This window comes from Phalacrocorax carbo, chromosome 12 (assembly GCF_963921805.1).
Source record: "Phalacrocorax carbo chromosome 12, bPhaCar2.1, whole genome shotgun sequence".
In the NCBI taxonomy this organism is placed as follows: Eukaryota; Metazoa; Chordata; class Aves; order Suliformes; family Phalacrocoracidae; genus Phalacrocorax; species Phalacrocorax carbo.
The window spans coordinates 10,234,823-10,247,325 of NC_087524.1; the positions used below are offsets into that span (position 1 = coordinate 10,234,823).

The 12,503-nt window shown below is 42.2% G+C and overlaps 1 protein-coding gene across 1 annotated transcript in view; it reads left to right on the forward strand.

Moving 5' to 3' along the window:
* SORCS3 (sortilin related VPS10 domain containing receptor 3) overlaps positions 1-12,503 on the forward strand; it is a 317,833-nt gene that overhangs the window by 108,082 nt on the left and 197,248 nt on the right. The gene's annotated exons all lie outside the window — the stretch shown is intronic.

Here is a 12,503-nt window from a genome sequence, read left to right on the forward strand (position 1 = left end):
AAAACTGGAGGCTGAGCAAGGGGAGGAGATGGGAAGGAATCTGAGATAACTGGAGTTACCCTTTAGGAAAGGGACATGTGATTAAAAACACATTGCTTTAACGATGTGAGGTCTGCAAACTAGGGTTTCTTAATGTATGGGCATTTCCTTGGCACACAGAGGAGATTGGTTTCATTCTTGCCTTTAAGTGTCCTTAGACAAGTCTCTTAATTCCTCAGAGTCTCTGCTGTGAGGCTGGCAATGAGAACTGTCTTGATAGAAGGTATCTGCTTGCTGGAGCAGTACCCAAGATGGTGTACAATGCGGTGCATGATATGACCTTAGCTGATCTTAGCCATGTTCCTCAGCCCTGTGAGCTGAGGTGGTCATCTTGGTGGTGAATCTTTGAAAAGTTGCCTTGGGCTGTAAGGACAGTAGCCACTAAAGGAGTAAAGATATCGTGGTGAGGTGCTGGTGTCTTCTCCACTGTGGATAGACTCAGATATGTCATGTACCTGCCATGTTCCTAGTGTGGCATGGGAGATGAAGTGTCCTGGCCTGGGAAAGCACACTGCTGGACAGAGTGTGTGTTTGTAAGTGAGTGTGTGCTTTTAAAAAACAAGCAAGCAAGCAAATAAATCATGCCCCCCACCCAACCCCTCTCCAGTCCACCCTTAGAAGCAGACCAGTTCCTTGTCTGAAATCACTAGTAGTTTCTACCTGCTGGGGATTGCTCTTCCTCCTAACACCCTGCCTGTGGTGTGGAAAGGGCGTGCCTTTAACAGAACTCTTATTAGGTGTTTTTTCCCCTAAGGACAAAAAAAAAAAAAAAAAAAAAAAGGCAGGCAGGCAGCCGTGGCTGGGGGAGATCAAGTGCCTTGTGTCAGATTTACATGGTGTATTGCAGCGATTGCACAACCTGCTGAAAGTGTAGTTGGTGGAACTGTCAATGCCTTGTACCATTGCTCTGGGTGTGAGCAGCTTCTTGGCAGATGGTCTCTCGTACTTCTTTCTTCCCAGCTAACTTAAAAGTCTCTGTTCGGAGCAGATTTTGGGCATGTGCTGCAGGTTTATTCCTGTTAATATATTTAAGGGTTAATAGTTCAGTAGAGCTCTTGAAACTTCTCTTGAAACTACTTCCAAAGCCTAACTGCTCTGTACCATCGTAATCTGCAAAAGTATAAATAACTGCTCAGCTAATTAGAGAGAACACAGTCATTTCCACTTACCCTGGTACTTTTCAAGGTATTAAAGCCTTAAAAACTTTTGCCTCTTTACCTAACAAGTACAAATGACACTGTGATTGTACTTTAAACGTAATTGCCAAGCAATCTTCTCTGCATAAATAATGTAACAAATAGGCAAATCCTGTCTCACAGCATCACCTGAGCTCTGCAGAAAGGTAACAGCAGTATCCCTTTTGTTGTTTTCCCAGAGTGACAGAAATGCAGTTCATTGTCAGTACAACTGGATGCATCCAGTATTTGGTCAGCTGGGGAAACACACTGATTTGTCAGCGTGTTTCGGTGTGTTCAGGGACACTTCTGCGTCTTTTCTGCAGTGAAATGGGGACCAATGCAGGGCCTAGAGACTTGAAGAGGTTGAGAAGTCAGAGCCTCCTGAGTTCTCTTCCAAGGTCTGGGAGGAAAACTCAGGGTAAGAGCTGGTCGGTAGAGCTCCTGGACTCTAAACCTTAGTTTCCTACCTGGAAAATTCAGGATTAAGCCATATGGTACTTCAGAAGGGTGTGTGGAGTCTTAGAGAATAGCTATGAGTTTCTTTGGAAAGGACACTGTAGAAATGCAAATAGATACTAAGTGGAAGCAATAAGCCAAGAGAAAGACTCCTTTTTTTTCAGGATTTTTTGGTCTATTTGCACATTAAGGCCTCTGAATCTTTGCATTATTTAAATCGGTACTTTTCAATATTTCTTTTAATTTTTGAGACCTTGAAAATTTCAAAAAGAGGATCTGTCTTTGCAGACTGAATTTAATCCTTCTGGCAATAGGTTTTCTTTCTGTGGGTACTTTTTGTCGAATCCTTCAAAGCCATCTTTGAGCCCCCCGAACTGGTGGGTCACAAACTGAATGTAGCTATCAAGTAATTACCAGAAGGAGGTCTGGACATTTCCAGGCGGGTTTCCCCCCCCCCCCCCCCCCCCATTCCTGAATTCTGGGAATATGCTACATCCTTTCTGCTAACCAGGAGTTCTGCCTATCTGAGCAGTGGTGCTGCATGATATCTATTCTGAATGCTTGGCAAACACACTTGCTTCCACAAGAGAGGAGTGGCTTTTGTGGCAGAGGGCAATGAATCACATGGCAGTGCTTCAAAGGATGCTAAGATAGAGCAGAGTGCAATGCAATCTCCAAATATCATCTTGCCTCTGCCTGCTTCATGCATCAAAAGCTTCTCAGCTCCCCCTGGGTTATAGCATGAGAGGTTTCTTTTAATGGAAAACTGAATTGCCATATAAGAGAAATTTCTAATCCCTGCATCTAAATACAAAGACAAATAAATCAATAAGAAAACATCCTGGATGTAATTAAAAATGGGAGCGAGAGCAAGAGAGGGGGAGAGGAGAATTAAAAGTTATGTTGGAAGCTGCTCCTGTATCAGGCTGTTACAAATTTAGACAGAGGAAATGCTAGTGAGCATTTGAATGCAGAAACAAAGGCATTGCTCTAATAAACAAATCCATGCTTCTGAGGCCTAAAAAGATCACAGAAAAGGCCTCCATTGCTACTGAAGCAGCTAGCCTTGAAGCAGCCAGCTTCAAGGCAAAGACAAGCACACACATACACACACTCAGTCACACCCCTCCCTCTGGTGAATGCCTCATCTCTTCTTGGTCACAAGAGATACCTGTCAGTTGTGGTTTGGATTTTTGTTTTTCCCACCAAGCTGAGTGGGGGTGATAATTTTCCTCCTATGAAAGGAAGCTACTTTATCGTGGTTGTATTTGTGATGGTGTGAGACATCAGAATTTGTGAGGAGAGGTCTTTTCATAGGTCAGCAAATATAACTGTAAAAATTATTTAATTATTTTAGCTTTTCAGATATGCAAACCCTTCATCAGTTCTCATTGCCTAGCAAAATATCTAATGGTGTAGTTGAGAATCTAGCTACATCCTGCCTGCTTTAAGTAAAATTTGGAATAAGGGTTGGACATATGCTTTCTGTAGAATTCCCTGCCCCCCCAGCACTTCTCCATCAACAAAAGGAAAATGGTTCTCCCTCCTAATGAGTAAACTTATATGTTTTTGATCTGAAGTACTGTTTCAATGGCTTATTTCTTCAAATGTGTGTGTTCATAACACTTACAGATCTGACCAGAGAAATTGTGAGTGTGATAAATGAGTTTTGGTTTCAGGTGTATGTTGTGTTCAGGTATATTATATAGGGAGTTCTGTAAATTGTATGGTAGGCAGCAAGTCCTTCCGTTAGTTAATCTTTTTGTAAACAGGAAGAATCTATTGAGCCGCCTGAACATGAGCCGGCAGTGTGCTCAGGCAGCCAAGAAGGCCAACATATTCCTGGCTTGTATCAGGAATAGTGTGGCCAGCAGGAGTAGGGAGGTGATCGTGCCCCTGTACTCGGCACTGGTGAGGCCAAACCTCGAGTACTGTGTTCAGTTTTGGGCCCCTCAGTACAAGAAGGACATCGAGGTGCTGGAGCGTGTCCAGAGAAGGGCAACGAAGCTGGTGAAGGCTCTGGAGAACAAGTCTTATGAGGGGCGTCTGAGGGAGCTGGGGGTGTTTAGTCTGGAGAAGAGGAGGCTGAGGGGAGACCTTATTGCTCCCTACAACTACCTGAAAGGAGGCTGTAGCGAGGTGGGGGTTGGACTCTTCTCCCTAGTAACAAGCAATAGGATGAGAGGAAATGGCCTCAAGCTGCGCCAGGGGAAGTTTAGGTTGAACATTAGAAAAAAAACTCTTCAGCAAAAGGGTTGTCAAGCTTTGGAACAGGCTGCTCAGGGAGGTGGTGGAGTCTTCATCTCTGGAGGTATTTAAAAGGGTAGATGTGGTGCTTGAGGATATGGTTTAGTGGTGGGCTTGGCAGTGATAGGTTGGTGGTTGGACTCGATGATCTTAAGGGTCTTTTCCAACGTTAACGATTCTATGAGCTCCTTTTCTTATTCTGTGGACTTTTTAGATTTCACAGATTTTACAAGTAAAGGAAAAGCCTTGTGAACTTTTCCTCCCTTGTTGCTAATCCTGCCTCCTGTTTAAGCTGTACAGTTTTTAGATAGAGTTACGTGAACATGACATTCTGGATAAGTATTTAAAGTTGCTATTGTAATATTTAAAATGTTTTCAACAGTTTCAGCCAGCGTGGGTTGAGCAGTTAGTTCTGCTAAGGTAACTGGAATAAAAGTTTTTCCACTGTTGCTTTTTTTAGTATCCAGGAACAGTTATATTTATTTGGATTGCAGTAGCTAAGACAGCCTCTATCCCAAGGGAGCTTTCAATCTCAGCTGAAGACAAAATGACAACAGGGCGATACAACAGACAGAAGTGCAAGTTAGCAGGGTGGTATTTATGATCAATGCAATAGCCATGACTGCAACACATCAGCTAATTAGGCAGTGGGGAGTAGTTCAGATTTTCTTCCAAAGTGCAAGCACTTGTATGTGTCAGCTCTGAGTCCCTGCTACCATTTTACCCACCTTTGATGGGTCCCCTGGAGTTCCCCTCCTCTGGCTGTGGTCCCAGCCAAATTATCTGGTGGTACAAAATGCTGGCCCATGCATTAACCCATACTCAAAACCATGACTGACTTGTTCTGCTTAAGAGGCCAAAACGCTGTTGAAGGAATTTTTATATATATACCTTCTTGTTTTCTTGTTTATTAACCAAGAAATTATGTTTCCATGGCAGCAAAAATCCCCAAACATTATTTTTTACTCTTGTGGGTGCTGTGTCTGAAGAGGTTGGTCTGTTATCTTAGACTCTGTGCTGAGTTAAAAAACTTTTAGTTTTTTAACAGAGACAGCGGCAAAACACAGCAGCTCCAACTCCTAGCTTAGAGCTAGAGGAGTAATACCTCTCAGCTCGGTTGCAAGCTGCCTTATGTCTTGCATTGCTCTTTCATTCAGTTCTGTCTGAATTACCAAAGGGCTTTACACTGTTTCCTCCTATGTCCTTGCCTTCCACAGTCTCCACAGGCCATCAGCATGTTTCAGTGTACCTCTAGCACTTGTTGCCTTTGCAAAGTTTCACAGCTCGTGCTGATTTCTGTGCCCTAGGTTCATCTGTTTCAAATGGAGTTAGCTTCAGATAGGGCTGCTCCGTGGGTGTGAAATGATGAATGTGGTGTGAAATGCCATGTCTCTCCTTTGGGAACTAGGGCTTAGTCTCCTTGACTCAAATGTAGTTGCCTCTAGGATAGGTAAGTAAGAAGGCAGGAATCAGGAGATTCAATAAGCCTGACTGAAATTTCCCTATCATCCTCTGTGAAACAAGCTAAACCTGAAATAGGTCATGGCACAGCCAGAGCTTCCTTAAAAGAGCGTTTCTATCCCAGTGGCAATGCGTTATTTAGACTGTGGTGCTGAGAATGGCAACTTCTGGTTTGCCACAACATCTTGCTTAGTACTGGTCAGGCTCCACACGTTTTGCAGTGGGGCATTATAGTTTTTCTGGATTTTGCTGTATTGAAATGCAGTCTCCAGACAGCTGCCATGACCAGCTGACATCTCCCTGCAGTATTGTCAAATCTGATTTTCTTTATTGTTTTTCACTTTTATGCTGACAACCTGCATCTTAGATACAGGTTATTTTCTGGAGGACTGTATTCAGGCATGAAATTAATGGAGATGGTTTTCAAAGTAGTAATGCTTCCCGTTGTTACATCTTATTTGGCATTTTTTAACACGACTATGAAGAGCAGAAATCCTGTGCTGATGAGGAGAAGGCTTCTCGTATCTGCAGTCAGCCATCAGGGCATGGAGGGAAGGAGCCAGCTGGGTATATGCAAGTACATCTGTGACCTCTCTTGGATTTGAAAGCCGGGGTGCCCGAAAGTTTGGCAACTCCGCTGTTTTTGTTTGTTAGAGTGTATAAATAGCCTAGCTCGGTGATGGCTGATTTTTTTCAGGCTACGGGAGCTGCCTGCCAAAATCTTTGTGGTTCAGAGCTGCTAGGTGCAGAGTATGTTCGCTGAAGAACTAAGGGAATGGGGAACTGCAGCAGATCACTGCAGTGTGAGTGAGAGTTGTTCTTCAGGGCTCCCAGTTGTGATTAGTGTGGGCCTTCAGCAGCATCCCAGAATAATGCAGTTCTTAATCCCTAGTATTCTTGCTGGTTTGTCTTTTCCCCACAGTGCGTGACTCAGTTTACCCTGGTTCAGCACAGCGTGGCTGTCAGTCATAGGTGCCGTCTTGTCACGGGAGCCACACTTGAACGATCTGGGAGATGCAGTGGTAGCTGCATGTTGGCCAGTTCCTGAGCTAGCTGCTGCCAAATGAATATTGTGGCCATTTAATAAAGAGAAGTTCCTTGGCCCCAAGAGTTAGGTAGTCACTAGCTGTGAAGAACAGAAAACACAACATTCTTAAGCCAAGTAAAAATGTATTCTTTGCTCTCATGGTTTCCTGCTTATGTTGGAGAAACATGTCTTGTTCGCGTGCTCAGACTGACATACAGGTTTGGCAGGGGGTCCTGACATCTGTGTTTGTCCAGCTGTGCAAGTATTGCAGCAGGCATCAGAAAGTGGGTCCTAGTTAATAAAGAGGAGCAAGAGAGAAAGTTTTACAAGTGAAAAGAGTTGTTGAGTATCAGCCAGGAGAGAAATTAATGGGTAAAGGGCATTACATGAAGTTACACAGTAGGGATGCTAAATGTTCACAAAAGGACATACATACAATGGCTCTTTTCATAACTGTTAAGAGCAAAAAGAGGGTGGCTTAGCTTTCTTGTATTTCCTGGTTTAGGTGGGTGTCTGTGACAGGATTGTTGGAAGTTGCTGGTTACCAGATGGTGATAACCATTGACCACCTTATCCTACTGTAAAAGTAAAACCATTTGAAATAACTGATTATGACCTGATTCAAAATGTGTTTCTGGTTTGAGGTGATTAATTAGCCTTCCAGTTGTGGCTTTCCGGAGACCTAAACAAATTATGTTATGGACATCAGGAGATGTACATAAGAGATTGTTTTGATTTGCTTGGGCTGTGTGGCTGGATGTGAAGGTCCACATGAATTTAAAAAAAAAAAAAAAAAAAAAAGAAAGAAAGAATATTCAGGGAGTGGAACAGAACAAATCATAGGCTTTTAGCCCTCCTTGAATGTCCCAGAAAGGCCCAGGTGGTGCCAGAGCATACATTCTTTGCAGTTCAGAACAGTAGGAGATGCTGTCATTGCAAAAGATGGAAAACGTGAGTTAAAATTGTTTTAAATGTTTGTTTTGGGAACCAATAATGAAAATTAATAGGCTTATCTTAAATTCAGGGCTATGTTTTAGAGTTAGGTAAACTCAGTAATGGTGGTAAAAACAAGACCTCATTCTTTAAATCTTTATCTAATTCTTTAAGTATATGACTAACTTCTGGAGAGAAGTTTCATTTGCCTCCTTCATGTTGCTTCTTTAGCCCTATTATATACCATAGGATTCTTCCACAAGGGAAGTAAGTTCAGTAAGGTTCACACCTCTGCTTTCTGATAGTTCCTTGCTTTAAAAAGCGATCACATTAATGTTTCCTCAGAGATGGAGGGGACCAAGTGTGGCAGCGCAAAATCATGTGAAAAGTTGTAGCCCAGCAAATAGGAGTCTAAAAGCCTTTGTATGTGTCTTGGGGTGGTGTGTAGATTGAAGTCCCACCTTTGCCTATTAAGATGCCTTAGTCATCTTGTTTCATGGAGCTCATTTGTCTTTTGTGAACCAGCCTTCTGGCTGGTCCATTTGTTGTGTCTTTTAATTGCTCCATCACTGACCTTTCTGTGGGGGTGGGGATATCACCAGACAGGGGACCTTTTGGATTTATTAATTTCTTGTTTGCCAAGAAAGCTCTGAGACTAATTGCCAAGACTTCCCAGAAGATATTAGTTTACAAATTGTAATGACACTTATGATTTATTAACGTGCTTCCCCCTGCATCTGCTCATCCCTATTCCTTGGTGGAATTCCTGCTGAATCGGAGAGAATTAATAAAACCAGAACTGCAGATTGTAATGGTGTTTTAGCTAGGCTGTTAATTAAAAACTCTTACCCACATCCAGAGTGCTTTGTTCATATCTGTGATTCTCTGAAGACAGAGGTAAGTCTTGGCTTTGACTATGTTCTGCCCCAGAATCTTGATTTGGTGAGGGTGTTGCATATCAGTCCATGGTGGCTGCACAGGGGTTCACATTTACGTGTGCATGCATGTGCTACACATCCCCGCTCTGTGCTTCATCCACAGATCTTTTACAGCATGAAAGTGGGGCTGCTTTGCTGAAGTTGTCAACCTCCAAATATGTGGCTGTGGGGGGACTGGACTGGTCAATAATGGTGGATGCTCAAATATGTTTGTGTGAGGAATGTGTTCATTAAAGAGGTCTAGAAAGGTCATGTGGTCGTACCTCAGTTTTGATCTCATAGATAACTGGGTTATTGGGATGGTCTTGTTAACTTATTAACTTATGGACTTATTAACAAGTCGGTGTGGAAATTTTTGGATGCATCTTGTTTTCTGGCTGGAGACAGGGAGCCAAGAAGAAAAGGCAATTTATCAAATTGCAAATTTTTTGAAAGAATGTTCTTCAAAGGTAGACTTGCAGATAAAATGTAGAAAGGGCAAAAGTGAGCTCTCTTTTGTTTTCATTTTCCATGTTTCAGGTAAAAGCCCCAACCAGCCGCCTCTCTTTTCCTCTGTCCCTAGTAACAGTTGAATTATTTATACTCTGCAAAAGAGCTCCAACAGGAGAGACTGAGAATCTGTCCAGGGAGAGACTGATACTGATGTTATGTGTGGAAGATCCAAATTCAAGCCCTTGCTCTGAATAAGTATAAAGGGAAGTGCTTTTTTTTTATTTTACAAGCAATTAAATTGCGTAACTCATTGCTACAGGATGTTGTTGAGGCAGAAATAATAAAAGCGTAAATGGATTTCAAAAGGGGATTCAATGAATTAATGGAGGATACTTCTGCTGGTGCCTGTTAAACGTGATAGCGTGGCTGTAGCCTCTGGCTTAATTATTTTATGATATGACATTCAAGGAACAGACAGGTCTAGAGCTTTTGGATCAGTGATCAGTGTTGCAGAAACATTATCCGTTTTTTGTTATCTGTTCTTCAGCAATGAGTTATTCATGCTTTAGCTGTTCTAATGGAATAGCTGGGATTGCACTGGAGACTTGATATGCCACAATATTTTAGTGGTTTGGGGATTTGGAGATCTCCAAGTCAAGGGAGCTGGGGGGAGCTGGGGGAAAGACCATGGGAAGAATCATGCTGTCTTTTATCTGTTCCTTATACTTTTCCCAGAATATTCTGTGGCAGATTAGCAGGCAATACACATTTTTGATCTGACCTATTGTGGCTGTCATATTGAGCCAGGGGATTTGAGTCTTCTACACCACAGGTAGGTTGTCCATCCATTGCCCAATGGGTGGCTATCTTAGATGCTCTCACATTTTCTTAGTAAAGCTCTTCTGTCAGACTAATAGTATACTTTGAAACTGTAGTTTAAAAAAACCAAAAACCAAAAAAACCCCACACAACAAAAAAAAAACCCCACCCCCCAAAAAAACCCATCCAAAAATCCCCAGACTATCTTTGATGTAATTTCATCATTTTCCAGCCAGTCCTTTCAGGCACACAACTGTTTTTGATCATCCTGACAATGGAAACTTAAACTTTCCTAGATCTCTAGTCTTTCCATTCTTCCATTCCAGAAAACTAGATGGTGGAATGGGAAATCTAGGGAATTTAATGACAAAAGATGTTTCTGATGTTGATACAAGTGTGAGGATCTTGGTGTGAATTAATGAAATTTGTTGTGGGGGGAAAAAAAAAGTGTTTTAGGGAGCTGGAAGAATATGCGTCTCCCTGCTTTGCAGATCATACATGCTATATTTAATATAGTTTTTCTGTCCTCATTAATGAATTTCTTTGATTACGAGTTCCTCAAGAAGGGAGACAACCTATCTCATCAGAAATGAATTTTGAGCTCAGGTCATGTTCCCAGGTGTTTAGTCCTGGAGCTTTGGTGAGGTCAGAGGAAGCTTTGCCAGAAGTGAATGTGGTGAGGTGTTTTTTGTTTGGTGTGTGTGGTTTTTTTTTTTTTTTTTCTGAAGCATCACAGTCCCTATGAAGCCATCTTGTCAGGGATGGCAGGTAAAGTGTGTTTGTAGTGCTTTGCCTACTTGCTTAGAAAAGTAACAAGGCGGCATTCAGGAGGGAGTTTGTAGCCAAGAACCTGCTGTTGCAGATCTTGTGGGTGTTGTGACTGTTGCTGCATCAGCAGAGCTGCATCTGTTAACAGGAATTGGCTATTCCATCTCTTCTTTATCATTTGGAGAAGCAATTCCATTGCTCTCATTAGAGAGCTGCTCCTTTTGTTGAGTTATCTCATCTTACATTCTAATTAGATTTGGATGCCAACTGCAAAACTTTTCGCAGTAAGCCACACTTAAAGATGAATTTGTTTTGGCCTGACTAATGTCTTTTTCTGTTCACTCTTTACTGTGCAGGGGAGTGGTTTTTTTGGCACAGATTAGTAGTGGATGCATTCAACCTGGATATGTGCCAATATTAATGGAAACCACACATTAAATTCACCTATAAATATGCAAATAAATAATTGCAAAATAAGAACTCTCTTAATAAATTACGTAAGGGCTTTCATACTAGATCAAATCTAGTAGGACTTAGAAAGCCTGAAAAGAGATGCCCAGAAAATAATATGCTAAAAAGCTTACAAAATTATATGGTGTGGATATGGTCTCTACTAAAGCAAGTGGGTGGAGCATATGAGGAAAGGCTGAGAGAGCTGGGACTGTTTAGCTTGGAGAAGGCGCGGGGGGTATCTCATCAAGTGTGCAAATACCTGAAGGGAGGGTGCAAAGAAGACAGAGCCAGGCTCTTTTCAGTGGTGCCCAGTGACAGGAAAAGAGACAATGAATGGACACAAACTGAAACTCGGGAGTTCCCTCTGAATATCATCAAACCGTTTTTACTGTGCAGGTGACTGAGCACTGGCACACGTTGCCCAGGGAGGTTGTGGAGTCTCCATCCCTGGAGATATTCAAAAGCCATCTGGACATTGTCTTGGGCAACTGGCTCTAGGTGGCTCTGCTTGAGCAGGGGGTTGGGCCAGATGAGCTTCACAGGTCTCTTGCAACCACAACCATTCCATGACTCTGTGAAGAATAAAGGAGCATTAGACAAAGGTCCAGAACAAGTAGAAGAATTGGTTCTTAGGACAACAGGTAGTCTGTGGATCTCCTTGCTGGAACATGCTTTGGTAGGTAAAGATCATGTGGGTTCAAGTGGAGTCTAAACAAGTTCCTAGAAGCAAAATAATCTGTCAAGGACTATATGGCATGCAAAGATTTATATGTGGCTCAGAAAGTCCCCTGGCCTCTGATCAGATAGATAGAGATAAGCACTGCCACTTACTCTCCAGGCAGTCAGGGCTGGATCGGGAGCCAGCAGGCTCCTGCACTGCACAGTTTCTGTGTTGGTGCCACCTCATGGCTTGCTGTGGGATGCAGTTCCCCTATCCACGCTAAACCTAGGTTTTACATCAGCTTACATAATTTGTTTTCTTTGAGCGAGCTGTTCTTTTCCTTTCTCTTCCCCTCTCCCTCCTGCCTTGACTTTTCTTTCCAATTAGGCTTGGGACCAGGTCTTATAAATCTTTGATGCTTTGTACAGTTGCTGGTAGAATTTAGTATTTTAACATGGGTTGTGTCTGTTTATATTGGTGTTTTATTATGTTGTATATTTTTTTCCCAAATGCACTGCCATTTTATAATGGCTATAAATAATCTGAAGGATGGAGAAACATTGTTAAAAAACGTGCAAGAAATCCTTCCATCTTTCTTTTAGTCTGGTCTGTCTCTCTCATTATCTCTGTGGTACATTCATTAGGCTTCTAATGAAGTAAATAAGTGCCCAGTATCAAGCAGTCAATTCTCCAAATAATATTTACAAAGAGCTACATTCCTCCAGCCTGTAAGGTAGCCTTTGATTTATTTACTTACCACATGTTCTTCATCTGTAAAATCTGTCAGCCCATTCTTTTACAGCATATGCCTGACCAAGTGAAAATGACAGCTTCTATAAACTACTAGATCACAGGAAACTAGTGCATTTTTATATGTAGGATTTCTGCCCATGAATAAAAACTGTAAAAGGTTAGTGAGGCCATTCTGTAACCAGATTATTAGGGCTGGTTTCTGCATCTTTGATGGGCAGTTACTTTAGAGAATTGCCTTTGTAAATATTAGTAGTCACTTATGTCCAGTTATCCCTGAAACTTGCTGTCTGGATGCCTGAATCTAGCAACAGGCTGTCTGCAGGAGCTGGGCAATCAGC